Source organism: Octodon degus, unplaced genomic scaffold (assembly GCF_000260255.1).
Source record: "Octodon degus isolate 3935 unplaced genomic scaffold, OctDeg1.0 scaffold00481, whole genome shotgun sequence".
Classification (NCBI taxonomy): Eukaryota; Metazoa; Chordata; class Mammalia; order Rodentia; family Octodontidae; genus Octodon; species Octodon degus.
The window spans coordinates 176,108-181,995 of NW_004525057.1; positions in this window are offsets into that span (position 1 = coordinate 176,108).

Consider the following 5,888-nt stretch of genomic DNA (forward strand, 5'->3'; position numbering starts at 1 on the left):
AGTCAGGGATTGTGATGCCTCCTGCCTCCCCCCGCCCCCACCAGGGTTTCTTTTTCTATTCTAGCTCTCTTCTGATTTCAGATAAATTTTAATATGGCTTTCTCTATATCTGTGAGTTTTTCTAAAGGTATTTTGATTGGAGATGCTTTAAATCTATGTAACGGTTTGAGGAGTATGGTCATTTTCTGAATGTTGGGTCTCCTTTTCCATGAGTCATGACTATCTTACTATTTTCTGAAATCCTGTTGTTTTGGATTCTTGGTTTGAGGTTTGAAGTTCACATTGTGTGCAAACACAATAGCTACCCTGATTTTTTTCTGGGGTCCTGTGACATGGAGTATTGTTTTATATCCTTCATCTTTCAGTCTTTGAATTTTGTCTTATCATGAAATACAGTAATTGTTGTTAAATTCCTATTACTTTGTTTAGTAATAGAAATTGTATCTTTTCTAATGCTTTTTTTTTTTACCATTTTACCTTCTTTAAAAAATAAAAAAATATATTTCTTGTTTTGAGTTAAATGTGTTTTTGTAAACAGCATATTGTTGGACTTTTTTTTCTCTATTCTGCTAGTCTGTTTATTTTGATTGGCAGATTGAGGCCATTTACACTGATGGTTATAACTGGTATTTATTGGCTTATCTTTGCCATGTTATTTTTCCACTTATGATTCCCTGTATTTCTCTCTCTCTCTCTCTCTCTCTCTCTCTCTCTCTCTCTCTCTCTCTCTCTGAACTGGGGATTGAACTCAGGCCCTTGCACTTGCCAGAGAAGTGCTTATTCCACTGAGCCATCTCCCCAGCCCCCAGGGTTCCCTGTATTTCTCTCTGTTTAATTGCTTGCCCTAATTGGTGGTTTCTTTTTGCTTTTGTTCTTGCAATTGTGGTCATTTTTATCTATGTCTAAATGTCTTTCTTTGTATGGTTACTTTGGTGGTTGCGAATCTCTGGTCATTTTTGTCTTAGAAGTAGCATTTTTCCATTCATTTTGAAAGATACTTTGCAGGTGACATCAATCTGGGTTGGAAGTGGTTCTGTTTCAGGGTTTGAAATACTCCATTGTGGGCTCTTGGGTTTGTTTGAGAAGTCTTTTGTGATTTTAATGAGCTTTCTATTATGTGAGATCTGTTTCTTTTCTCTAACAGTTTTTTAATATTCTGTTCTCATGTTGAATTTCTGGGCTCTTGATTATTATATGTCTGGGTGCAGATTTATTTTGGTCATGGCTAATTGGAGTTCTATAAGCCTCATTAAATGTAATTCAAATTCTCTTCCTATGTTTGAGAAGTTTTCGCTATTACTTCTGCAAATAGTCTCTTTATGTCATTTGTGTTGACTCCTGCTTTTTCATTGATAGCTAGCAGTCTTACATTTGTTTGCATCATCTTGGAGCTAATCAATTATTATTTCTTGATCCCTTTTTACTATTGAGAGAGTTTTCCTTTAATGATTGCTAGCCACAATCCTCTTTTCAAGATCTTAAAGTCTATCTTCTGCTTTTATTCAAGCAGTTTGACCAGATTTCAATGAAGTTTTTAATTTCCTATATGTCTGTCTGTATTCATTTCATCATTCTATTTCTTTCCATATTAACCTTTTATGGTTTCCTTCATTTTTCTGTCATCCTCTATTTTTTATCTATTTCTAACCTGGATTTACTCAACATTTCTTTTATGACTGTTGCCACTTTATTTTAACCTGAGAGATTCTTTCTGATCTGATTTACCTTGTAGGCTCATGCATTTATTTCTTTACTTCAGTTGCTATCATATCAGGAAATTTTAGTTATGTGTCTTCCATTTTTCTCTATCCCCTTGTTTCCTGGACTTGTTCTGGGTGGGCTGGAGGTTTAAGATTGCATTTTGCTTTGCATCTTGTCATTTTCTATTGAAAATTTTTAAATTTTGTTTTTTGTGTTGATTCTTCTACATTTTTGTAGCAGATAGCTATCTGCCTATGTTAAGTCCTCTTTAGAAAAAGTCTATTCTTCAAGGATGTCTTCTGTGTGTAGGAAGTTCTTGGCTTGTGTCTGTTACAAGATTCTGAAAATTCAAATTAATTAAGAGTGAGGTGTCAGGATTTGTTTGGTTCAGTTCCTAGTTCTTTGGTCCTCAGTTATGATGAAATTATTATACCCAAGCTACCTGGTATTATTAAGAAAGGGAGAACAACATATAAGACATCCAGCTAAAGTAATAAAATTATCAATGATTAGCATCAAGCACAGCTTAGTACTGCAAACTGTAGTAACTATTAACTTTGTAACTTAAACCATAGCAACAAAATTTATAATCATATAACAGAATCAATTGTAAATTGGGTTTCTGAATTCAGAATATTTCCCATCTGTAGAGTAGTTTTATTGTGTGAGGAAATTTAAGAAGGATGATGGATAAAACAAAGATACCTGCAAAGAAAGTAGAAGCAAGGCTTGGGAACAAAGGATCACAAAATTTTGGGGAAACTAGAGAAGAGAGCAAAAGACAATGAAGGAGCAAGTAAGGGAATATCTTAATTTGGTCTCTCAGGATTAGTCTTCTGTGGCTGGAACTCTCCACAGCCATTTAGAAAAGAGAAAAAAAAAGATAATAAAAAAGAAAATGTTATGGTTTGTGTCTAGTTGTCTTCTCAAAGCCTCATGCTATAATAGGGCAGACTTCTAGAGTCCATGATTAACTCATGATCCACTGGGATTATAGGTGTGAGTAATACACCGGCCCTGGGGTAGGTAGTTTGTATTACAATGTAAGGAGGGAAGGGAAGCTAGCTGCTTGAGCTGCTGCTATTCCTCCCTTCACTCTCTGCTCTTTGCTGCCATCATGAAAGGTTGCTGTCTTCCATGTGCTGCTCTGCCTTAGAGCCCGCTGAGTATGAACTGAAACCTCCATTGACTGTGAGTTAAGTAAACCTTTCATATCTTCATTTTGAATGTTGGGTATTTGTCCCAGAAACAAGTGAAAAATAACCAAGACAGAAAAAATGGGTGGCCCCACAGACCTGCTTCTATCACTTGTGTCTTTGTTCTAAGCACAACACTCATTCATCTAACTGACCACCTGTTGTCTCATATTGTTATAGTTGCTTTGAAATTTCCAAGACCATTAGTCCCATCTGTCCTTCCCGTGTGCCCTAGTTAGGACACTATTGTGTTGCTGGCTTTCCCCCAGTCTCTGGGTCTTCCTGGATGGTCCACCTCAGTCACAGAAGTAGCAAAGGAAGGGGCTGTTCTCTGGGCTTTCCTACATGTCCTACCTGGATAACAGCAGCAATGGGAGGGGCTGCCCTTCAGACCTTGCCTTGAAGCTCACCTACATCACAGCAGTATCAGTGGTAGTGGCCATCCTCTGGCCTTTCTATGAGGACCACATGAGCCAAGCAGTGGAGATAGGAAAGATAGTCCCCTGGGTCTTCAATACTGGGTTGTTTAGAATTTTTGTATCTTCTTGATTTACTTTTGGCTATTCAATTGTGGCTATGAATCTGCTCATTTCTTCTCTGTTTTCCATCTTATTAGAACATAGGTTCTCATAATAGGTATTGATGATCTTCTGAATTTCTGAAGGGGCTGTTGTGATTTCCCCATTTCATTCTTAATTACTTCAATTTGTGCTTTTCTTTTTGATGAGGTTGGCTAATGGTTATCAATTTTATTTACTCTTTCAAAGAACCACCTTTTGATTCATTGAGTCTTTGTATTGTTTTCTTAGTCTCAATTGTGTTAATTTATGCTCTGCATAGTTTCCTCCTTCATGAGAGCTTTCAGGGTGACTTCCTCTTTTTCTAGAAGTTTGAGGTTTCACATTAGGTTGCTTTTTTCAGATTGTTCTGTTTTCCAGATGAGAGAGTGATCACTATAAATTTTCCTCATAGGAATATTTTCATTGTATCAACATTAGCATTTAATTATAAATACTGTTCAATTTTATGTGTGATTTCCCCTGTGACTCATTGGTTGTGCAGAAGGGTGTTGTTTAATTTCCATGTGTTTATGTAGTTTTTGTGATTTCCTTTGTCATTGATTTCCAGTTTCATTGTGCTATGGTCAGATAGTATGAATGGAATAATTTCACTTTTTCTACTTTTACTTAAACATATTTTGTCAGCTAATATATGTTCTATTTTGGAGAACATCCTGTGTTCAGCTGAGAAGTATGTATACTCTCATGTTCTGGGGTGGTGCACTCTGTAGACATCTACCAAGTCCATTTGTTCACAACTATGATTTAATTCTAATATTTCTGTGATTCTCTGTGTAGCTGATCTATCTTTTTGAGAGAGTTGTATATTAAGGTTCCCCACTACAATTGTGTTAGTGCTTATTTGGTTTTCTTGTTTGCTAATATTTGTTTTTTTTTTTTTTTTAAATTGGGCCCACTGTTTGGTGCATATGTATTTATGACTATTATCTCTTCTTTTTGGAGTTTCCCCTTAATGAGTATGCAGTGATCTTTATGTCTGTTGATCAGTTTTGGCTTGAAGTTTGCATTGTCTGTGAATAAAAATATCTACCCCTGCATTTTTCTGGGTTCTGTGGAATGGAGAATTTTGTTTTCATACTTTGACTTTTAGATTATGAATTTCTTTTTGCGTTAAACATGTTTCTTGAATGCAGCATGTTGTTCATCTTGCTTTTTGATTCATTCTGTTCATCTGTTTCTCTTAATTGGTGGGTTAAAACTGTCTACATTGATGGATATCACTGATATGTACTGGCTTATCTTTTTCATGTTCTTTACTTGTTGTTTATTTCCTATCTTTCTCTTCTGTCTTCCTATCTTCTCCTGTCTGGAAGCTCCTTTCTATTGGTGTTCCTATGTTTGTGGTTTCCATTGTCTCTTATTCATACATCTTTCAGAGCATTCTGTACAGCTGGATTGGGGGTCAAAACTTTCTTCAGTCTTTCTTTATCATAGAAATATCTTATTCATCCATTGATTTTGAAATACAGCTTTGCAGGGTTGAAGATTATTTTCTTTTAGACTTGAAATACCGTACTCCACAGTCTCCTAGATTTGAGAGTTTGAGAAGTCTACTATAATTCTCGTGGTCTTTCCTTTATAAGTGATTTAATTTTTCCCCTAAATGCTTTTAATATTTGGTTCTTGTATTGGATTTCTGGAATCTTTATTATATGCCTTATTAGAGATTTATTTTGGTCATGGCTTCATTTATTTGTAAGTCAAATTCTTTATCCATATTTGAAAATTTTTCTACCATTATATCTGTGAATAGTATTCTGCCAACAGTGATCTTTGAGTTGTCTCCAGATTTCTCACTGACTTCAGTCAATCTTCTGTTGTTCTTTTCTGCTTCTTCCTATACTTATTGGTTTAATATTTCATGGTCTTCCACTACCTCTTCTCCTTTTTTTTCTTTTGTATTTTAGGGAAGGGTCTACAGGGTGTTCAGGGTCTCATTACTAGATCAGGCTCATACTGATCCACCTGTTTACAGCCTCCCAAGAGCTGAGATTACAGGCACGTACCACCACTCCCAGTCTCAATTGCCATCTCAGTGTGCCCCAGCACAGCAGGCCCAAGGTTTGAACCCCAGGCCCCTGCACCTGCTTGCAATTTTTTTTAATCTCTTGTTACTTTTATGATATATTTCTTTTCCTGGTCGCTAGTCACAATCCTTTCTTCAGGATGTGATATTCTGTCCTTGTGTTTATTCAATCTGTTACATTGAATAAAAACTCCATTGAATAAATCTTTTAAATGGAGTTTTTAATGTTCTGAATTTCTGTTTAGTTCTGACTCAGTTATTCCATTTTTTGTCTATGTTGAACATTCATGGTTTTCATCATTTTCCTGAATTCTTCTATTTTGTTTATCTGTGTCTGTTTTAACATCTTCACTTTGATCATCAATTCTTTTTTTTTTTTTTTTT